This window comes from Pristiophorus japonicus, chromosome 9, assembly GCF_044704955.1.
Source record: "Pristiophorus japonicus isolate sPriJap1 chromosome 9, sPriJap1.hap1, whole genome shotgun sequence".
Classification (NCBI taxonomy): domain Eukaryota; kingdom Metazoa; phylum Chordata; class Chondrichthyes; family Pristiophoridae; genus Pristiophorus; species Pristiophorus japonicus.
The window spans coordinates 224835066-224859383 of record NC_091985.1 but is presented as its reverse complement, the minus strand read 5'-3'; the positions used below and the strand labels follow the sequence as shown (position 1 = coordinate 224859383).

The 24318-nt window shown below is 45.0% G+C and overlaps 1 pseudogene; it reads left to right on the top strand.

Annotated features, from left to right (window-relative positions):
* The first annotated feature begins 8109 nt into the window (after positions 1–8109).
* LOC139274173 (zinc finger protein 585A-like) overlaps positions 8110–24318 on the top strand; it is a 101260-nt pseudogene continuing 85051 nt past the window's right edge.

The following is a 24318-nucleotide window of genomic DNA, read 5'->3' as shown; positions in this document are numbered from 1 at the left end:
CCTGTATGCCAACTTTCAATGACTGATGTACCATGACACCCAGGTCTCGTTGCACCTTCCCTTTTCCTAATCTGTCACCATTCAGATAATATTCTGCCTTCCTGTTTTTGCCACCAAAGTGGATAACCTCACATTTATCTACATTATACTGCATCTGCCATGCATTTGCCCACTCACCTAACCTGTCCAAGTCACCCTGCAGCCTCTTAACATCCTCCTCACAGATCACACTGCCACCCAGCTTAGTGTCATCTGCAAATGAGGATGACTTGCTTCCACGCCAAAAAAGGATGAGTTCACAGGTGTTTCAATGAAGGACCTAATATTCCAGGTCCTGAACTACATCCTGAAGGGTGGAAGATGCCTGTGCGTGGCTTTTTTTAACGTGTGGCGGCCATTGTACGGCAGCCACCACATGGGAAACTCTGTATCTAATCTGTGCTGTGCCTGCCCTGGCATTGTTTGATGGGATAATATAGAGGGAGTTTTACTCTGTATTTAACCCAAGCTGTACCTGCCCTGGGAGTGTCTGATAGGACAGTGTAGATGGAGGTTTACTCTGTATCTAACCTGTACTGTAACTGCCTTGGGAGTGTTTGACGGGACAGTATAAATTGGGCTTTATGCTGTATCTAACGTGTACTGTACCTGCCTTGGAAGTATTTGATGGGACAGTGTAGAGGGAGCTTTACTCTGTATCTAACCCGTGCTGTACCTGCCCTGCGAGTGTTTGAATGGACAGTGTAGAGGGAGCTTTGCTGTATATCTAACCAGTACTGTAGCTGCACTGTGTGTGTCTGCTGGAACAGTGCAGAGGGAGCTTTGCTCTGTATCTAACCCGTGCTGTACCTGCTCTGGGACTGTTTTTGGGACAGTGCAGAGGGAGCTTTTCTCTGCACCTAACCCGTGTTGTACCTGCACTGGGAGTGTTTGATGGGATAATGTAGAGAGAGGCTTACTGTGTATCTAACCTGTGCTAACCTAGCAAGTTGTGAGGAGGACGCAAAGAATCTACAAACGAATATAGATAGGCTAAGTGAGTGGGCAAAGCTTTGGCAGATGGAGTATAATGTGGGAAAATGTGAGGGTATCCACGTTAGTAGGAGTAATAAAAAAGCAAATTATTATTTAAATTGTGAGAGATTACAAAATGCGGTGGTACAGAGGGATCTGGGGGTCCTTGTGCATGAAACACAAACATTCAGCATGCAGTTACTGTAATTAATTAGGAAGGCAAATGGAATGTTGGCCTTTATTGCAAGGGGGATGGAGTATAAAAGTAGGGAAGTCCTGCTCCAACTGTACATGGTGTTGGTAAGACCACAACTGGAGTACTGCGTACAGTTTTGGTCTCCTTATTTCAGGAAGGATGTACTTGCACTGGAGGCAGTTCAGAGAAGGTTCACGAGGTTGATTGCTGAGATGAAGGGGTTGTCATAATGAGAAAGGTTGAGCAGGTTGGGCCTGTACTCATTGCAGTTTAGAAGACGTAGAGGTGATCTTATTGAAACGTATAAGATTGGGAGGGGGCTTGACGGTAGATACAGAGAGGATGTTTCCCCACGTGGGGGAATCTAACACTAGGGGGCATAGTTTCAGAATAAGGGGTCACTCATTTAAAAGGGAAATGAGGAGTGATTTCTTCTCTGAGGGTTGTGAATCTTTGGAATTCAATACCTCAGAGAGCTGTGTATGGGGCTGGGTCATTGAATGTATTTAAGGTGGGGATAGACAGATTTTTGAAAGATAAGGGAGTCGAGGAGTATGGGGCGTAGGCAGGGAAGTGAAGTTAAGGCCAGGATCTGATCAGCCATGATCTTATTGAATGGCGGAGCAGGCTCGAGGGGCCAAATGGCCTACTCTGCTCCTATTTCTTATGTTCCATATCTGCCCTTGGAGTGTTTGATGGGATGGTGTAGAGGGAGATTTGCTCTGTATCTAACCCATGCTGTACCTGCCCTGGGAATGTTTGATGGGACAGTGTAGAGGGAGTATTACTCTGTATTTAACCCATGCTGTACATGCCCCGGGAGTTTTTGACAGGACAGTGTACAGAGAGCTTTACACTGTATCTAATCAGTGCTGTGCCTGCCCTGGTAGTGTCTGATGGGACAGTGTAGAAAGAACTTTACTCTCTGCATAACCCGTGCTGTACCTGCCTTGTGAGTGATTGATGGGACACTGCAGAGGGAGCTTTGCTCTATCTAACCCATGCTCTACCTGCCCTGTGAGCTTTGATGGGTTGGTGTAGGGGGAGCTTTCCTCTGTATCTAACCTGTACTCTACCTGCCCTAGTTGTGTTTGATGGGACAGTGTAGAGGGAGCTTTAGGCTGTATATAATCTGTGCTGTACCTATCCTGGGAGTGTCTGTTGGGACAGTATAGAATGAGGTTTACTCTGTATCTAACCCGTGCTTTATCTGCCCTGTGAGTGTTTGATGGGACATTGTAGAGGGAGATTTACTCTTTATCCAACCAGTACTGTACCTGCCCTTGGGAGTGTCTGATGGGACAATATAGAGGGAGGTTTATTCTATTTAATCCGTGCTGTACCTGCCCTGCAAATATTTGATGGGACAGTGTAGACGAAGCCTTACTCTGTTTCTGACCTGTGCTGTACCTGCTCTGGGAGTGTTTGATGGGACAGTGTAGAGGGAACTATACTCTGTATCTGACCCATGCTATACATGCCCTGCGAGTGTTTGATGGGACAGTGTAGATAGAGGTTTATTCTGTACCTGACCTGTACTGTCCCTGCCCTGGCAGTGTTTTTGGGACAGTGCAGAGGGAGCTTTACTCTGCATCTAACCCGTGCTGCACCTTCTCTGGCAGTGTTTGATGGGACAATTAGAGGGAGCTTTAATCGGTACCTAACCCGTACTGTAGCTGCCCTGAGAGTATTTGATGTGACAGTGTAGAGGCAACTTTACAATGTATCTAATCCATGCTGTACCTGTCCTGGGTGTGTTTGATGGGCTAATGTAGACAGAGATTTGCCGTGTACTGAACCTGTGCTAACCTAGGAAGTTGTGAGAAGGACACACAGAATCTACAAAGGTATATAGAGGGGCTAAGTGAGTGGGCAAAAAATTGGCAGATGGAGAAAAATGTGGGAAAATGTGAGGTTATCCACTTTGGTAGGAAAAATAAAAAAGCAAATTATTATTTAAATGGGGAGAGATTACAAAATGTGGTGGTACAGAGGGATCTGAGGGTCCTTGTACATTAAACACAAAAAGTTAGCATGCAGGTACAGCAAGTAATTAGGAACGCAAATGGAATGTTGTCCTTTATTGCAAGGGGGATGGAGCATAAAAGTAAGAAAGTCCTTCTACAACTGTACAGGTCGTTGGTAAGACCACACCTGGAGAACTGCGTACAGTTTTGGTCTCCGTATTTAAGGAGGGGTATACTTGCACTGGAGGCAGTTCAGAGAGGTTCACGAGGGGTTGATTACTGAGATGAAGGGATTGTCATATGAAGGAAGGTAAAGCAGGTTGGGCCTATACACATTGGCGTTTAGAAGACTTAGAGGTGATCTAATTGAAATGTATAAAATTTTAAGGGGGCTTGACATTCTAGATGCAGAGAGGATGGTTCCCATCTTGGGGGAATGTAGAACTAGGGGGCATAGTTTCAGAATAAGAGGTCACCTGTTTAAAACTGAAATGAGGAGGAATTTCTTATCTGAGTGTCGTGAATTTTTGGAATTCTCTACCTCAGAGAGCTGTGGAGGCTGGGTCATTGAATGTACTTAAGGCGGGGATAGAGACATTTTTGAATGATGAGAGTCAAGGGTTATGGAGAGCGGGAGGGGAAGTGGAGTTGAGGCCAGGATCAGATCAGCCATGAGCTTATTGAATGGCGGAGCAGGCTCGAGGGGCCAAATGGCCTACTCCTGCTCCTATTTCTTATGTTCTGTATCCATCCTTTGAGGTTTTGATGGGACAGTGGAGAGAGAGATTTGCTCTGTATCTAATCTGTGCTGTACCTGCCCTGGGAGTGTTTGATGGGACAGTGTAGAGGGAGCTTGACTCTCTGCCTAACCCATTGCTGTACCTGCCTTGTGAGTGTTTGATGGGACAGTGTAGTGAGAGCTTTCCGCTATATCTAATCCGCGCTGTACCTGCCCTAGGAATGTTTGATGAGGCAGTTTAGAGGGAGATTTGTTCTGCATCTAACCCGTGCTGTACCTGCCTTGCCATTGTTTGATAGGGAAGTATAGAGGAAGCTTTACCCTCTGCCTAACCCATGCTTTACCTGCCCTTGGCATGTTTGTTGGCCGGTGTAGAGGGATTTTTACCTGGCATCTAACCTGTGCTGTACCTCCCCTGGGAGTGTTTGCTAGGGGAGTGTGGAGGGATTTTTACTTTGCATCGAACCTGTGCTGTGCCGGCCCTGGGAGTATTTGATAGGACAGTGTAGAGGGAGCTTTACTGTGTATTAAGACCTGAGGTTGCAAGCCATCAGGTCCAGGGGACTTTTTCACTTTTCGTCCCATTATTTTACTGTCACTTTTTCTTTAGTGATTGCTTTAAGTTTCCCCCTCGCTATAGCCCCTTGATTATCTATTATTGGGGTGTTTTTAGTGTCTTCTACCGTGAAGACTGATACAAAATATTTGTTCAAAGTCTCTGCCATTTCCCTGTTCCCTATTTTTAATTCCCCAGTCTCATCCTCTAAGGACCAACATTTACTTTAGCTATCCTATCCTTTTTACATACTTGTAGAAGCTCTTTTTATATTGCTTGCTAGTTTACTATCATAATCTACCTTCCCTCTCTTTATTATTTCTTAAGTCATCATTTGCTGTTTTTAAAAACATTTGCCAATGCTCTGGCCTCCCACTAACCTTGGCCACTTTGTATGCTATTGTTTTCAATTTGATCCCATTCTTTACTTCCTTCATTAACCGCGGATAGTTCCCTCGTCGCTTAGAGTCTTTCCTTCTCACCAAAATATATTTGCTTGTGGCTCGGGTAGTAATCCAGAGATTATTGCCTTTGTGGTTCTGCTTTTTAATTTCGCCTCTGTCTATGTCATTGGTACCTACGTGGACCACGACAACTGGATCTTCCCCCTCCTGCTCCAATCCCTCTTCAGCCCAGAGGAGATGTCCTTAACCTTGGCACCGCGCAGGCATCACAGCCTTCGGGACTCACGCACTCGGCTGCAGAGAACAGTATCTATCTCCGAAACTATACTGTTTCCTCACACTACAACATTTCTTTTTACTCCCCTCCCCCCGCCCCACACTTGAATGTCCTCCTGTACCACGGCGCTGTGGTCAGTTTGCTCATCCTCCCTGCAGTCCCTGCCCTCGTCCAAACAGGGAGCAAAAATCTCGTACCTGTTGGACAATTGCAAGGACTGAGGCTCCTCCATCACTACCTCCTGGGTCCCCACAGCTGCCTCGCTCGTTGTCACACCATCCTGCCCCTAACCACGGACCAAATTTGAATGAATTAATCTAAGGGGTGTGACTGCCTCCTGGAACACAGGATCCAGATAACCCTCCCCCTCCCTGATGTGTCGCAGTGTCTGCAGCTCGGACTCCAGCTCATCAACGTGGAGCTGAAATTCCTCGAGCATCCAACACTTACTGCAGATGTGGTCGCCGTGGACCTCAATGGGGTCAACCAGCTCCCACATGCAGCAGCAGTAACACATCGCCTGCCCTGCCATCTCGAATGTATTCAATTAATTAAGTTTTCACATTTTGAAAGTTTAGATTTTTAATCCCAGCTCTTAATTTAAACCAATGCCCAAGAAAAGAGAGCAAAACTGACCAACCAATCACTTGCCTGCTTTTCTGTGATGTCACATTTTGAACCTTTTTACTTCTTATCCTCCCAGGTCACTTGGTGCTGTTTCGGCTGTCTGCTCGGCTGTCTCACGCCCTTTGTAGGCTTACCGCTGCTCCCACTCTCGTGCCCTTTCCGAAGGGATGGGCGCAAGTAGGGTTTTCCCTTCGTATTGGTTCTCTCAGCACCTGCTGCAGGCCCAGTCTCGTAGCTATGTCCTTCAGCACTCGGCCAGCTCGGTCAGTAGTGGTGCTACCGAGCCAGTCTTGATGGACATTGAAGTCCCCCACCCAGAGTACATTCGGTGCACCTTGCTACTCTCAGTGCTTCTTCCAAGTGGTGTTCAACATGGAGGAGTACTGATTCATCAGCTGAGGGAGGGCGGTAGGTGGTCATCAGCAGGAGGTTTCCTTATCCATGCTTGACCTGAAGCCTCGAGACTTCATGGGGTCCGGAGTCGGTGTTGAGAACTCCCAGAGCCACACCCTCCCGACAGTATACTACTGTGCCGCCTCCGGTGGGACAGGACATACCCAGGGTTGGTGATGGAGGAGTCTGGGACATTGGCTGAAAGGTATGATTCTGTGAGTATGACGATGTCAGGCTGTTGCTTGACTAGTCTGGGTCATCTCTTCCAATTTTGGCACCAGTCCCCAGATGTTGGTGAGAAAGACTGGGCTGGGTGGGCCGTTGTCGGGTCCGTAGCCGGTGTGGAGGTCGATGCCGGGTGGTCCGTCCGGTTTTATTCTTATTATTGTTTTTCGTAGCGGTGGATCAATTGATGAATCAATATGATCTTATTGAATGGTGGAGCAGGCTCGAGGGGCCAAATGGCCTACTCCTGCTTCTAATTCTTATGTGCTTATTCCCTAGCCCAGATCCTGTCTCTATATTAAGAGCAATGGTCCCAACACTGACCCTGGGGGACACCACTGTTTACATCCCTCCAGTCTGAAGAACATCCATTAACCACTACTCTCTGTTTTCTGCCCTTTACCCAACTTCCTCTCCACACTGCCCCACTCCCTTTAATACCATGAGCCTTAATTTGATCAACAAGCCTCCTGTCTGGCACCTTATCAAACACCTTTTGACAATCCATCCACTGCATTCACTACATCCATTGCATTTCCTTTCTCACTGCACTGTGTTATTTCCTGCAATAATCCCTGCTGTCTGTCCTGAATGAATCCATTTCACTACCAAATGTTGAGATGCTTACTTCTGTAACCAGAATCCCCCGCGCAGGGGTAAAGCGCTCTACCAATGACACCAGGAGCCCAGACACGGGACCGGGCTGTGCTCTGAGCAGGCGCAGTGCCAGTGGTGGAGGTGGTCTGAGGCGGAAGAGACGTTCCGCGAGAGTAGGAGCTTGTGAGCTCAGTGGAGGAATTAGACCCCTGGGTGGGCTGGGCAGCTTCATAAACAACTGGTGTAGGCCTCAGGCCCCGAATATGAACCGGCAGGACACATGTTTGACCCGCGGTGATGGACCCGACCGCTCGGGGTAACTAACCGAATTCTTAGACACGATCAGCGTGCCTGCGCGGCCATCTTGGTACAGGAGCAGAGGGCGGGCGGGGCTTTAGGGTCCCAGTGATCTGGAGAGACAATCATTTCCTCATTTATTCTCAGTCTGCACAGACGGGATGTAGAACTGAACCCCACCAGAGAAGAGGGAGTGAGAAAACTGCAGATGGAAGAAAGAAATGATGGAGGTGGTACGATGAGTTTGGATTTCAGCACAGGGTGGAGGGAGAGTGTGTGGAACGGGAATTTACAGCTTTGGAGAACAAGAGAGGAAAGAATGTTCCATAAAAAGTAGGATTGTCTGTCCTCAATTTCTATCCTGCACTTCCAGTGCTGACTTTTGTAAACACCTTTTACAGGATATTAGAAAAGGAGGATTTACAGACGGGAAACTAGAACCAATCATATCAAGATCTGACAGAGTCACTCGATTCACTTGAATATCATCAGCCTTTGAATGTGAAAGGAGAAATGTTTGTCTGTTCTGTCTGTGGGAAAAGATTTCAAACATCAGTGTGACTGGAAAAGCACCGAGACACACACCCGAGTGAGAGTGTTCCAGTGCACTGATTGTGGAAAGAACTTCAACCAGTTACACAGCCTGAAAAAACATCACACCATTCACAGCGGGGATAAACCGTACACGTGTTCTGTGTGTGGACGAGGCTTCAACTGATCGTCCAACCTGGAGAGACACAAGGACACCCGCACCATGGAGAATCCGTGGGAATGTGGGGACTGTGGGAAGGGATTCAATTGCCCCTCTGCGCTGGAAACTCATCGACGCAGTCACACCGGGGAGAGGCCATTCACCTGCCCCGGGTGTGGGAAGGGATTCACTCGTACATCCAACCTCACTGAACACCAGCGAGTTCACACTGGGGAGAGGCCGTTCACCTGCACTGTGTGTGGGAAGGGATTCACTTGTTCATCCAGCCTGGTGAGACACCAGCGTGTTCACACTGGGGAGAGGCCGTTTACCTGTCCCGTATGTGGGAAGAAATTCACTGCATCTTCACACCTCATTAAACACAAGCGAGTTCACACTGGGGAGAGACCGTTCGTCTGTCCCGTATGTGGGAAATGGTTTGCTAAATCATCTCATCATCTGAGTCACCAGCGAGCTCACACAGGAGAGAGGCTGTTCATCTGCTCTGTGTGTGGAAAGGGATTCACTAATTCATTCGAGCTTCATGCTCACCAGCGTATTCATACCGGGGAGAGACCTTTTACCTGTTCTGTGTGTGGAAAGGCATTCACTCGTTCATCCCACTTCACTGAACACCAACTTGTTCACACCAGTAAGAGACCGTTTAAATGTTCTGACTGTGAAAGGAGCTATAAAAGCAGAAATGATCTGATGAAACACCAACGCACTCACACTGGGGAGAGGCCGTTCATCTGCTCCGAGTGTGAGAAGGGCTTCACTCTTTCATCCAACCTGCTGACACACCAACGCACTCACACTGGGGAGAGGCCATTCATCTGCTCCGAGTGTGGGAAGGGCTTCACTCGTTTATCCAACCTTCAGTTACACCAGCGAGTTCACAAGTGACTGCAGGGGTTGGATTCTGCTTTTATTGTTGCCGTTAATCACATCCAGGACTGAACCCTGTTCACTTGGACAGTTGGAGTTTGTTGCTGCTGGTGTAATTAATCCCTCTAACTGGGCTGGAGTTTAATTTTCTGGATATCATAGAATCATAGAATAGTTACAGCACAGAAGGAGGCCTTTCGGACCGTCGAGTCCGTGCCGGCTCTCTGCAAGTCCCACTCCCCACCCTTTCCCCGTGGCCCTGCAAATGTTTTATTTCTGGTACTTATCCAATGCCCTTTTTGAAAGCCACGATTGAATCTGCCTCCACCACCCTTTCAGGCAGTGCATTCCAGATCCTAACCACTCGCTGCTTAAAACAAAGTTTTTTCTCATGTCGCCTTTGGTTCTTTTGCCAATCACCTTGAATCTGTGTCCTCTGGTTCTCGACCCTTCCGCCAATGGGAATATTTTCTCTCTACTCTGTCCAGACCCCTCATGATTTTCGAGCACCTCTATCAAATCTCCTCTCAACCTTCTCTGTTCTAAGAAGAACAACCCCAGCTTCACCAGTCTATCCATGTAACTGAAGTCCCTCATCTCTGGAATCATTCTTGTAAATCTTTTCTGCACCCTCTGTCAAACAACGATCAAATAAATCAGCTTTGTTTCCTACATACAGTGAGTCGATTCCTTGATTTCTCCAAGAGGAGACTAATTGATGTCCTGTTATCGACTGTTCCTTTTCTCCTTTGTATTTATAAAGTGCCTTTCACGGCCTCTGTTTTAGTGATGTTGGTTGAGGGATAAATGTTAGCCAGGACACCAGAGAGATTTCTTCAAAATAACGTCATGGAGTCTTTTATGCCCACTTGAGAGGTCAGATGGTTCTGATTCTCAGAAGATCAAGATGTAGAATCAGTTTGGGTGGAGATAAGAAATAATAAGGGAAAGAAGTCACTGGTGGGAGTAGCCTATCAGGACAGCATATAAATCAAGAAATAATGGAGGCTTATAAGAAAGGTACTGCAATAAGCATAGACGATTTAAATCTTTATATTGATAGGATATATCAATATAAAGATTAGGTAGCCTTGAGGAAGAGTTCATAAAGTGTATTCGGGATGTTTTCTTAGAACAATGCGCTGTGGAACCAACCAGGGAGCAGACTATTTTAGAATTGGTAATGTGTAATGCGACTGGGATTAATTCATGATCTCATAGTAAAGGATCCTCTTGGGAAGAGTGATCATAGTATGGTAGAATTCCAAATTCGGTTTGAGGGTGAGAAACTTGGGTCTCAAAATAGTGCCCTGAAAAATAAAGGCAATTACAAAGGAAGGGTAAGACAGTAGATAAGGAGTGGCAGACATTTAAGGAGCTATTTCATAACTCAGCAAAGATATATTCCAATGAGAAAGAAAGACTCTAAGAAGGATGAACCATCCATGGCTAACTAAGAAGTAAAGGGTGGTATCAAATTGAAAACAAAGGCTTACAATGTTGCGAAGATTAATGAAAGGCCAGAAAATTGGGAACTTTTTAGAAAATAGCAAAGGACAACGAAAAAAAAAGTGAATAGATTGAGAGTAAACTAGCAAGAAATATAAAAACAGACAGTAAGAGCTTCTACAGGTATATAAAAAGGAAGAGAGGAGCTAAGTTGGTCCCTTAGAAGAGGAGACTGGGGAATTAATAATGGGAAACAAGGAAATGGCAGAGAATTTAAATAAATATTTTGTATCGGTCTTCGCTGTAAAAGACACTGAAAGCATCCCAATAATTGATAATCAAGGGGCTATTGGGAGGGGAGAACTTAAAACAATCACTATTGCTAGGGAAAAAAGGTACTAGGCAAACTAATGGGACTAAAGGTGGACAAGTACCCTGGTCCTAATAGCCTGCATCCTAGGGTCTTAAAAGAGATGGTGGCCACATTGGTTGTAATCTACCAAAAATCCCTGGATTCTGGAGAGGTCCCAGCAGATTGGAAAATAGCAAATGCAATTCCCCTATTTAAGAATGGAGGGAGACAGAAAGCCGGAAACTGTAGACCAGTTAGACTAACATGTCATTGGGAAAATGCTGGAGTCCATTATTTCGAAAATCATAATGCAGTCAAGCAGAGTCAGCATAGTTTTATGAAAGGGAAATCATGTTTGACAAATTTGATGGAGTTCATTGAGGATGTAATGAACAGGGTGGATAAAGGGGAACCAGTAGATGTCGTGTATTTGGATTTTCAGAAGGCATTCGATAAGGTGCCACATAAAAGATTACTGCACAAGATAAGAGCTCACGGGATTGGGGGTAATATATTAGCATGGATAGAGGATTGGCTAACAAACAGAAAACAGAGAGTAGGGATAAATGGGTCATTTTCAGGCTGGCAAACTGTAACAAGTGGGGTGCCACAGTGATCAGTGCTGGGGCCTCAACTATTTACAATCTATATTAATGACTTGGATGAAGGGACCGATTGAATGTAGCTAAACATGCTGATGATACAAAGATAAGTGGGAAAGCAAGTTGTGAGGAAGATGCAAATAATCTACAAAGGGACATAGATCAGCTCAGTGAGTGGGCAAAAGTTTGGCAGATGGAGTATGATGTGGGAAAATGTGAGGAAAAATAAAAAAGCAAATTATTATTTAAATGGGGAGAGATTAGAAAATGCTGCAATACAGAGGGGTCCTTGTACATGATACACAAAAAGTTAGCATGCAGGTACAGCGTAATTAAGAAGGCAAATGGAATGTTGGCCTTTATTGCAAGGGAGATGCAGTATAAAAGTAGGGAAGTCCTGCTACAACTACACTGTTGGTGAGACCACACCTGGAGTACTGCGTACAGTTTTGATCTTCTTATTTAAGGAGGGATATACTTGCATTGGGGGCAGTTCAGAGAGGTTCACGAGGTTGATTCCTGAGATGAAAGGGTTGTCATGAAGAAAGATTGAGCAGGTAGGGCCTATATTCATTGGAGTTTAGAAGAATGAGAGGTGATCTTATTGAAACATATAAGATTCTGAGAGGGCTTGACAGGATAGACGCAGAGAGGATGTTTCCCCCTGTGGAGGAATCTAACACTAGGGGGCATAGTTTCAGAATAAGGGGTCGCTCATTTAAAAGGGAAATCAGGAGCAATTTCTTCTGAGGGTTGTGAATCTTTGGAATTCGCTACCTCAGAGAGCTGGGTCATTAAATATGTTTAAGGTGGAGATAGACAGATTTTTGAACGATAAGGGAGTCGAGGGTTATGAGGAGTGGGCAGGGAAGTGGAGTTGAAGGCAAGATCAGATCAGATCAGCCATGATCATTGAATGATGGAGCAGATTCGAGGGGCCAAATGGCCTACTCCTGCTCCTATTTCCTATGCTCTTATGGGGCCTCATGTGAAAGATGGCACCCCTGACAGTGCAGCGCTCCCTCTGCACTGCATTGGAATGTCGGCCTAGATTTTATGCTCCATGCTCTGGGGGTGGACTTGAACCCACAACCTACTGACTCAGAGACTACCACTGAGCCACAACTAACACCGCATTGCTCGGGATTATTTGAGTTCTCTTGCCGTCTGTTACGCCCACGGACAAGTCCGAGCTCCCCATACCTTCAAGAGCGCTTCTCCTAGCCTTGCGATCAGAGAATCATAGAAATTTACAGCACAGAAGGAGGCCATTCAGCCCATCATGTCCGTGCTTGCTGACAAAGAGCTTTCCAGCCTGATCTCACTTTCCAGCTCTTGGATCGTAGCCTTGAAGGTTACGGCACTTCAAGTGCATATCCAAGTACTTTTTAAATGCTATGAGGGTTTCTGCCTCTACCACCCTTTCAGGCAGTGAGTTTCAGACCCCCACCAACCTTGGTGAAAATATTTCTCCTCAAATCCCCACTAAACCTCCGACCACTTACTTTAAATCTATGCCCCCTGGTTATTCAACCCTCTGCTGAGGGAAATAGGTCCTTCCTATCTGCTCTATCTAGGCCCCTCATAATTTTATACACATCAATTAGGTCTCCTAAGCCTCCTCTGTTCCAAAGAAAACAACCCCAGCCTATCCAATCTTTCCTCATAGCTAAAATTCTCCAGTCCAGGTAACATCCTCGTAAATTTCCTCTATCCTCTCTGGGGCAGTCACATCTTTCCTGTACTGTGGTGACCAGAACTGCACGCAGTACTCTAACTGTGGCCTAAGTAGATTTTTATACAGTTCAAGCATAACCTCCCTAATCTTCTATTCTATGCCTCGGCTAATAAAGGCAAGTATCCCGTATGCCTTCTTAACCACCTTATCTACCTGTCCTGCTACCTTCTAGAATCTGTGGACATGCACTCCAAGGTCCCTTTGTCCCTCTACACTTCTCAGTGTCCTACCATTTATTGTGTATTTGATTTCCTTGATAGCCCTCCCCAAATGCATTACCTCACACTTCTCCGGATTGAGTTTCATTTGACACTGTTCTGCCCACCTGACACCTTGATACCTTCCTGCAGTCTACCGCTTCTTCATTATCAAGCACAGGGCCAATTTTTGTATCATCTGCAAACTTCTTAATCATACCTCCTACATTCAAGTCCAAATCATTGATTATATATATATCACAAAAAGCAAGGGACCAAGTACTGAGCCCTGCGGAAGCCCACTGGAAACTGCCCTGGGAGGGTGTAGAAGGAGATTTACTCTGTATCTAAACCAGGCTGTAGTTGGCCTGGGAGTGTTTGATGGGGAGTATAGAGGGAGCTTTACTCTCTATATGTCGAGGGAACTTAACTCTGTACCTTGCCCGTGCTATATATGAATTGGAAATGTTTGATGGGATAGTGCAGAGGAAGCATTACTCTGTCACTAACCCGTGATGTCTATGCCCAGGGAGTGTTTGAAGGGTCAGTGTGGAGGGAGCTTTACTCTGTATCTAATCCCTGCTGTACTACATGTCTTATTACATTAATATACTTGCAGAATTGGCACATAATGAATTTCAACACTGATAAATGTGAGGTATTGCATTTTGGTAACAGAAATAAGGAGGTCACATATTAGTTGGAAAACCAGAATTTAAATGGGGCAGAAGAGCAAAGTGATCTCGGAATACAAATGCAAAAATCACCAAAAGTAGCGACGTAGGTTAATAAGGCCGTTAAAAAGAGTAAACCAAGCACTCGGGTTTATTTCCAGGGGGATTGAATTGAAAAGTAGCTAAGTTATGCTGAACTTGTATCGAATCTTGGTTAGACCACATTTGGAGTACTGTGTACAATTGTGATCTTTATATTATAAAAAGGATATAGAGGAATTGGCGAGATTGGAAATTAGATTTACAATTATGATACCAGAAATGCGAGGTTATGCCTATTAGGAAAGGATGAATAGGCTGGGTCTCTTCCTCTTGAAAAGAGAAGGTGACTTTAAATAAAAATTTGTTCATGGGATGTGGGCTTCGCTGGCAAGGCCAGCATTTATTACCCATCTCTAATTGCCCTTGAGAAGATGGTTGTGAGCCACCTTCTTGAACCGCTGCAGTCCGTGTGATGGAGCGGCGAGGTCAGGGCGAAGGAGCGGCGAGAGATTGTAGAGGGATATGACCGGGGCCCAGGAGAGGTGTGAGTTTGGGGACCAGAAGAGGCGAGGGCCCAGGGGCAGCATGGGCCGTCCACACTGTGATATATGTGCGCATTAGGTCCGTGCAGCAGAGCTGGTCTCCAGTCGTTTTGGTTAATCCTTGCCACTGGACCAAGACCTAGCTCTGTCAAGCCCGTGTGGTGGCTGGTGTGCAACGGTCACCACACGTTAAAAGAAATCTACGCACAGGCATCTTCCGCCCTTCAACATGTAGTACGGGACCTGGAATATTAGGTCCTTCATTGAAACACCTGTGAACTTTTTGACGTGGAAGCAAGTCATGCTAGATTCGAGGGACTGCCTATGATGATGATGAGGGAGGGAGTGCCAGGATTTTGACCCAGCGACGAAGGAACGGTGATATTCTTACATATCAGGATGGTGTGTGACTTGGAGGGGAACGTGCTGGTGGTGGTGTTCCCATGTGCTTGCTGCCCTTGTCCTTCTAGATGGTAGAGGTCGAGGGTTTGGGAGGGGCTACCGAAGAAGCACTCTCATATCTCCACCTGTTTCTTTCTCAATTTCTCTCTCTCCCCCCACCTTGTTCTCTCTCTCTCTAATTCACATTTGCTCTATTATGAACATAAGAAATAGGAGCAGGAGTAGGCCATTTTGCCCCTTGAGCCTGCTCCGCCATTCAATAAGATCTCTACCTCTCTCATTTCTCTCTGCCTCACTGTCTCTCACTCTTTCCACCTTTCTCTTCTCTGCTTCTCTGTCCCTCTTTCTGCTATGCTCTCAGTCTACCTCTCTCCGCCTCTTTTGCCCCTCTCTCTTCTCTCTGCCCCATTCTCTTCTCCCTTGCCATCCCGGCCAATACCTTCTCTTTCTTTCCTTCCTTTCTCTGCCTCATTCTGTCTCTCCCACTTCCCCTTTTGGATTTAAGTTTCACTGTCTCACTTACTTTGCTGTCTGTTTGATCTCACTCTGTCCAGCTCTCTCTCCCTTCCGTGTCAATCTTTGTCTCACTCATTCGCTCTCTCTCCCTTCGTGCGGATTGGAAGGTACCAAATATAACCCCACTATTTAAGAAAGGAGGGAGAGAGAAAACAAGGAACCACATACCAGTTAGCCTGACATCAGTAGTAAGGAAAATGCTAGATTCTATTCTAAGGATGTGGTAACAGGGCACTATTAAAAATAATAACAGGATTGGGCAGAGTCAATACGGATTTATAAAACTGAAATCATGTTTGACAAATCTGTTAGCATTTTTTGAAGTGGTAACGAGCAGAATAGATAAGGGGGGAACTAGTGGATATGGTGTATTTGGATTTTCAGAAGGCATTCGACAAGAGATAATTAAACAAAATTAGAGCTCATAAGATTGGGGGTACTATACTCGCATGGATTGAGGATTGGTTACAAAATCATAAAATAGTACAGGACAATATAAGCTTAAACCAGAGTGAGTAATAGAATAGGTTAGATTATAATGTGTGATGTTTATACCTATAATTATGAAACTATAAGAAATAACAACTGACAGCAGACAGGGGAGTTTAGGGATAATCAGAAAATTGCTGCAGAATAGTAACTGCTGGGAACCAGGGAAAGTGTCCTTGTAAATCACAGATTAGAGAAGTTCCAGCTGTCTTTTCCCAGCTTCCTGCCAAAACCCAGCAGAGAAGACAAAGAAGAGTCAGGTGCCAGAGGTGGATCACTGCAGGGTATAAAAGTGAGGGGAGACTGATGTAAGGGGGTAGTCGGGACTGGAGACACCGGAGATCAAGCTCAGGGTGTCCGAGGTTCCATCCAGCGGGCTGACCTTGTGTCATTTACTGTGGACACGAGCATGGATTGAGGATTGGTTAATGGACAGAAAACAGAGTCGGAATAAACGGGTAATTTTCGGGTTGGCAGGCTGTAACTAGTGGAGTGGTACCGTAGGGATCAGGGCTTGGGCCCCAGCTATTCACAATCTATATCAATGATTTGGATGATATCCAAGTTTGCTGATGATACAAAGCTAGGTGGGAATGTAAGTTGTGAGGATGATGCAAAATGCAAAGAAACTTCAAAGGGATATAGATGGGCTAAGTGAGTGGGCAAGAAGATGGAAAATGGAATATAATGTGAAGTTATCCACTTTTGTAGGAAAAATAGAAAAGCAGAGTAGTTTGTAAATGCTGAAAGATTGGAAAATGCTGTTGCTCAGAGGGTCCTGGGTGTCTATGTATATGAATCACTGAAAGTTAACATGCAGGTTCAGGAAGCAATTAAGAAAGCAAATGGTATGTTGACCTTTATTAGAAAAGGATTTGAGTATAAGAGTAAAGATGTCTTACTGCAATTACATACTACCCTGGTGAGACCACATTTGAAGTATTGTGTACAGTTTTGATCTCCTTGCCAAAGAAAGGATATACTTGCCATTGAGGAATGGAGGTTCACCAGACTGATTCCTGGGATGGGGGGGATTGTCCTATGAAGAGAGATTGAGTAGATTAGGCCTATATTCTCTGTAGTTTAGAAGAATGAGAGGTGATCTAATTGAAACATACACAATTCTTAAAGGGCTTGACAGGGTAGATGCAGGAAGGATATTTCCTCTGGCTGGGAGTCTGGAACCAGAAGTCACAATCTCAGAATAAGGGTCGGCCATTTAGGACTGAGATGAAGATAAATTTCTTCACTCAGAGGATGGTGAATCTTTGGAAGTCTCTCCCTCAAAGGGCTATGGATGCTCAGTGTTTGAGTATATTCAAGGCAGCTTGATACATTTTTGAATATTAAGGGGTGAAGGGATATGAGGAAAGTGGAGTTGAGGTAGAAGATCAGCTATGATATTATTGAATGGTGAATCAGGCTCGAGGGGCCGAATGGCCTGCTCCTATTTTTTTATGTTCTTATAACATAAGTGGATTGGAGTCACTGTTAATCTAGTGGAAAACTTGCTTTAGGTTCTAACCTCTGCTGCACCTCTGACACAGTTGACTAATCCATCCTCCTCCAACACCTCTCCACCAATGTCCAGCTAGGTGGGACTGCACTCGACTGGTTCCATTCTTGCCTATCTAATCGTAGCCAGAAAATATCGTGCAATGGCTTCTCTTCCCACTCCTGCATTGTTACCTCTGGTGTCCCTCAAGGATCTGTCCTTGTTTCCCTCTTATTTCTCATCTATATGCTGCCCCTTGGCGATATCATCTGAAAACACGGAGTCAGTTTCTATATGTACGCTGACGATACCCAGCTCTCTACCTCTCCACCACTTGTCTTGACCCATGCTTGGTATCTAAATTGTCAGATTGCTTGTCCGACATCCAGTACTGGATGAGCAGAAATTTTCTCCAATGAAATATTGGGAAGACCGAAGCCATTATCTTTGGTCCCCGCCACAAACTGCGTTCCCTAACCACTGACTCCATCCCTCTCCCTAGCATCAATCTGAGGGAGAACAAGACTGTTCGCAACCTAGGTGTCATATTTGACCCTGAAATGAGTTTCCAGCCACATATCCATGGCATAACTAAAACCACCTTTTTCCACCTCCATAACATTACCCACCTCCGCTCCTGCCTCAGCTCTTGTGCTGCTGAAACCCTCATCCATGTCTTTGTTACCTCTAGACTCGACTACTCCAATTCACTCCTGGCCGGTCTCCCACATTCCTCACTACGTAAACTTGAAGTCATCCAAATCTCAGCCCCCCATGTATTAACCCACCGCATCAAGTCAAGATCACCCATCACTCCTGTGCTTTCTGACCCACATTGGCTCCCAGTTAAACAAAGCCTCGATTTCAAAATTCTCATCCTTGTTTACAAATCATTCCATGGTCTTGCTCCTCCCTATCGCTGTAATCTTTTTCAGCCTCACAACCCCACAAGATGTCTTGCTCCTCAAATTCTGGCCTCTTGAACATCCCTCATTATAACTGCTCAACCACCATTTTCCAATCCTCTCTGGCTTTAGAAATGGTGCTGGAGGACTACTAATAGAAACATAGAAACATAGAAAATAGGTGCAGGAGCAGGCCATTCAGCCCTTCTCGCCTGCACCGCCATTCAATGAGTTCATGGCTGAACATGAAACTTCAGTACCCCCTTCCTGCTTTCTCGCCATAACCCTTGATCCCCCGAGTAGTAAGGACTTCATCTAACTCCCTTTTGAATATATTTAGTGAATTGGCCTCAACTACTTTCTGTGGTAGAGAATTCCACAGGTTCACCACTCTCTGGGTGAAGAAGTTTCTCCTCATCTCGGTCCTAAATGGCTTACCCCTTATCCTCAGACTGTGACCCCTGGTTCTGGACTTCCCCAACATTGGGAACATTCTTCCTGCATCTAACCTGTCTAAACCCGTCAGAATTTTAAACGTTTCCATGAGGTCCCCTCTCATTCTTCTGAACTCCAGTGAACACAAGCCCAGTTGATCCAGTCTTTCTTGATAGGTAATGTGGTACTTTTGTTTAAGAAGGGAGAAAGGGATAGACCGAGTAATTACAAACCAGTCAGCCCAACCTCAGTGGTAGGAAAATTATTGGTTGATGGATGTTTTTGTGACTGGAAGGATGTTTCCAGTGGGGTTCCGCAGGGCTCAGTACTGGGTCCCTTGCTTTTTGTGATATACTTGAATATAGACTTGAATATAGGGGGTATGATTAGGAATTTTGCAGATGATAGTAAAATCGGCTGTGTGGTTGATAATGAAGAAAGCTGAGGACTGCAGGAAGATATCAATCAACTGGTCAAAACAGTGGCAAATGGAATTTAATCCAGAGAAGTGTGAGGTAATGCATGTGGGGAGGGCTAACAAGGAAAGGGAATACACATTAAATGGTAGGACACTGAGAAGTGTAGAGGAACAAAGGGACCTTGGAGTGCATGTCCACAGATCCCTGAAAGTAGCAGTACAGGTAGATAAGGTGGTTAAGAATGCATACGGAATGCTTGCCTTTATTAGCCGAGGCACAGAATACAAGAGCAGGGGGTTATGCTTGAACTGTTTTTTTTTTAAAAAAAAAAGCTGAGTACTGCGTGCAGTTCTGGTCACCACATTAAAGGAAGGACATGATTGCACTGGAGAGGGTACAGAGGAGATTTATGAGGCTGTTGCCGGGAGTGGAGAATCTTGGCTATGAGGACAGATTGGATAGGCTGGATTTGTTTTCCTTGGAACAGAGAAGGCTGAGCGGAGACCTCATTGAGGTGTATAAAATTATGAGGGCCTAGATATTGTAGATAGAAAGGACCTATTTCCCTTAGAGAGTTCAACAACCAGTGGGCATAAATTAAAATAATTGGTAGAAGATTTAGAAGGGATTTGAGGGGAAATTTATTCACGCAGAGGGTTGTGGGATTCTGGAACTCACTGCGTGAAAGGGTGGTAGAGGCAGAAACCCTCACCCACATTAAAAAATACTTGGATGTGCACTTGAAGTGTCGTAACCTGCAGGGTTACAGCTGGATAGCCTCTTGTTGGCCGGCATGATGTGCCAAAATGGCCTCCTTCTGTGCTGTCAACTTCTATGATTCTACTTCCAATATAAATAGCTGTGACGTGGTGCATTTTGGTAGGTGGAATAAGGAGGCCAGGTACTCAGCTGTGTCAGCTGTGGCTCAGTGAGTAGCACTCTCACCTCTGAGTTATAAGATTGTGGGTACAATTCCCACACCAGGGATTTGAGCACAAAAATCTAGGCTGACAATCCAGTGCAGTGCAGCACTCCCTCAGCACTATCAGGTGCCGTCTTTCAGAAGCGACGTTAAACCATAGCCCCGTCTGCTCCCTCAGGTGCATGTGAAAGGTCCCATGACACTATTTCGAGGAAGCGCAGAGGAGTTATTCCCGGTCTCCTGGCCAATATTTATCCTTCAACATTACAAAAACAGATTGTCTGGTCGTTATCCCCTAGAGGATGAGATGGGGAATTAATAATGAAGAACAGGGAAATCGCAGAGACAATGAACAAATATTTTGCATCGGTCTTCACGGTAGAAGGCATTAAAAACATCCCAATAGTGGATAATCAAAGGACTGTATGGAGGGAGGAACTTAACACTATCACTAATGAAGTAGTACTCGGTAAAATAATGGCTTACATCTTTGGATCTTAAAAGAGGTGGCTGCAGAGATATTGGATGCATTGGTTGTAATCTACCAAAATTCCCTGGATTCTGGGGCGGTCCCAGTGGATTGGAAAACCGCAAATGTAACGCCCCTATTTAAAAAAAAAAAGGAGGCAGACAAAAAGCAGGAAACTATAGACCAGTTAGCCTAACATCTGTCATTGGGAAAATGCTAGAGTCCATTATTAAGGAAGCAGTAGCAGGACATTTGGAAAAGCATAATTCAATCAAGCAGAGTCAGCATGGTTTTATGAAAGGGAAATCATGTTTGACAAATTTGCTGGAGCTCTTTGAGGATGTAACGAGCAGGGTGGATAAGGGGGAACCAGTGGATGTGGTTTAATTGGATTTCCAGAAGGCATTCGATTAGGTGCCACGTAAAAGGTTACTGCACAAGATAAAAGTTCACGGGATAGGAGGCAATATATTTGCATGGGTGGAGGATTGGCTAACTAACAGAAAACAGAGAGTCGGGATAAATGGGTCATTTTCCGGTTGGCCAACAGTGAATGGTGGGGTGTCGCAGGGTGTTGGGTCCTCAACTATTTACAATCTATATTAATGACTTGGATGAAGGGACCGAGTGTAATGTAGCCAAGTTTGCTGATGATACAAAGATGGGTGGGAAAGCAAGTTGTGAGGAGGACACACAAAATCTGCAGGGGATATAGATAGACTAAGTGAGTGGGCAAACATTTGGCAGATGGAGTATAATGTGGGAAAGTGTGAGGTTGTCCACTTTCGCAGAAAGAATTAAAAAGCAAATTATTATTTAAATGGAGCAAAATTGCAAAGTGCTACAGTACCGAGGGACCTGGGCATCCTTGTGCATGAAACACAAAGTTAGTATGGGGTACAGCACGTAATCAGGAAGGCAAATAGAATGTTGGCCTTTATTGCAAGGGGGATAGAGTATAAAAGCAGAGAAGTTCTGCTACAACTGTACAGGGTATTGGTGAGGCCACACCTGGAGTACTGCGTACAGTTTTGGTCTCTGTATTTAAGGAAGGATATACTTGCATTAGAGGCTGTTCAGAGAAGGTTCATTAGGTTGACTTATGAAGATGGGATGAGTAGATTGGGCCTATACACATTGGAGTTCAGAAGAATGAGAGGTGATCATATCGAAACATACAAGATAATGAGGGGGCTCGACAAGGTGGATGCACAAAGGATATTTCCACTCATAGGGAAACTAAAACTAGGGGACATCGTCTCAGAATAAGGGGCCCATTTAAAACTGAGATGAGGAGGAACTTCTTCTCTGAGGGTTGTAAATCTGTGGCATTCTCTGCCCCAGAGAGCTGTGGAGGCTGGGTCTTTGAATATCTTTAAGGTGGAGATAGACAGATTTTTGAGTGATAAGGGAATACAGGGTTATAGGGAGCAGGCAGGGAAGTGGAGCTGAGTCCATGATCAGAACAGCCATGATCTTATTGAATGGTGGAGCAGGCTCAATGGGCCGAATGGCCTACTCCTGCTCCTATTTCTTATGTTCTCATCACATTGCTGTTTGTGGGAGCTTGCTGTGTGCAAATTGGTGCTGCGTTTCCCACATTACAACAATGACTACGCTCCAAAAGTACTTCATTTGCTTTAAAGCTTTGTTTTGAGATGTGTGGTGGTGGTGAAAGGTGCAATATAAATGCAAGTACTCCATTTTCAGGAAAAAAGTATCTAAATGGTGTTGAGGAGCAAAGAGATCTCGGGCAGGGTGGACAATTATTTGGGCTGGAGGGCCACTTAACAAAGTTTTGGTGAGCTGTTGAGTGCCGCCCACCAATATTCCACCAATCGCTGGGTCCCGCACAGACTGATCCCCAGCTCCTGCCACTGGAAGAGACACTGCGCATGTGCAGCTGCATCGTGCCCGGCTGTGCAGCAAATTTAAAGGGACCGTGCGCAAAAAAATTAAAACATTGCATAAACATAATTTCATGTAGTAGTCAGATGCTATCTTACATACACAACTTGTATCCGGTACTGCTTATAAATGAAAAATAGAAACATAGAAAATAGGTGCAGGAGTAGGCTGCTCGGCCCTTTGAGCCTGCACCACCATTCAATATGATCATAGTTGATCATGCACTTCAGTACCCCATTCCTGCTTTCTCTCCATACCCCTTGATCCCTTTAGCCGTAAGGGCCACATCTCACTCCCTTTTGAATATATCGAACGAACTAGCCTCAACAACTTTCTGTGGTAGAGAATTCCACATGCTCAGAACTCTTAGAGTGAAGAAGTTTCTTCTCATCTTGGTCCTAAATGGCTTATCCCTTATCCTTAGACTATGAACCCTGGTTCTAGACTTCCCTAACATCGGGAACATTCTTCCTGCATCTAACCTGTCCAATCCCGTCAGAATTTTATATGTCTCTATGAGATCCCCTATCATTCTTCTAAATTTCATTGAATATAAGCCTAGTCGATGCAGTCTTTCTTCATATGTCAGTCCTGTCAGCCCAGGAATCAGTCTGATGAACCTTCGCTGCACTCCCTCAATAGCAAGAATGTCTTTCTTCAGATTAGGAGAACAAAACTGTACACAATATTCAAGGTGTGGCCTCACCAAGGCCCTGAACAACTATAGTAAGACCTCCCTGCTCCTATACACAAATCCTCTCGCTATGAAGGCCAACATGCCATTTGCCTTCTTCACCGCCTGCTGTACGTGTATGCCAACTTTCAATGACTGATGTACCATGAAACCCAGGTCTCGTTGCACCTCCCCTTTTACTAACCTGTCGTAATTCAGATAATCTGCCTTCCTGTTTTTACCACCAAACATTTATCTACATTATATCGCATCTGCCATGTATTTGCCCACTCACCTTGTTGATACGGATTCTTTTCCCTTCAATCTGTTTCAGCGAATTCACTGACACACGAATACTTTTAGTCTTCGCAACATAAGACCTTTATTAGAGATTCTCCGGCCGGGTCCTGTTAAGATAAAGGGAACAACCTCGATTTGAGCCTGTTCACCTCTCTCTTGACAAGTCTCGTAACAGTACAAAAGCTCAATATTTATACATTGTTACAGCAAAACATATTTGAGTGACACTCAGTTTATACAATCATTGGTCGGCTTCCCCCATAGCATACCCAATTGCAGGCTAACAATTCTCCAAATAGGGCGGGCTCCAGGGATGTGTTTACAGTTTCGTTTTACATTGCATTTCCCTATTTTACGGCTGGTTATAGCAGCCTATCATCTTTGCTTTTTCGCGTAACTCGTGTTTGACCACAAATCTGAGTAACCCCTTTTTGTGTCGACATTGCAAATATCGCAGCTTGACATTTTCTTTTAGCTATCTTCCCATGATCCTCTTCAACTGACACATTCACAACTTCTTCATGCACATTCACAACCTAACCTGTCCAAGTCACCCTGCAGCCTCTTAGCATCCTCCTCATAGCTCACACTGCCACCCAGCTTAGTGTCATCTGCAAACTTGGAGATGTTACATTCAATTCCTTCATCTAAATCATTAATGTATATTGTAAATAGCTGGGGTCCCAGCACTGAACCTTGCGGTACCCCACTAGTCACTGTCTGCCATTCTGAAAAGGATCTATTTATTCCTACTCTTTGCTTCCTGTCTGCCAACCATGTCAGTATATTACCCCCAATACCATGTGCTTTAATTTTGCACACTAATCTCTTGAGTGGGACCTTGTCAAAAGCCTTTTGAAAGTCTAAATACACCACATCCACTGGCTCCCTCTTGTCCACTCTACTAATTACATCCTC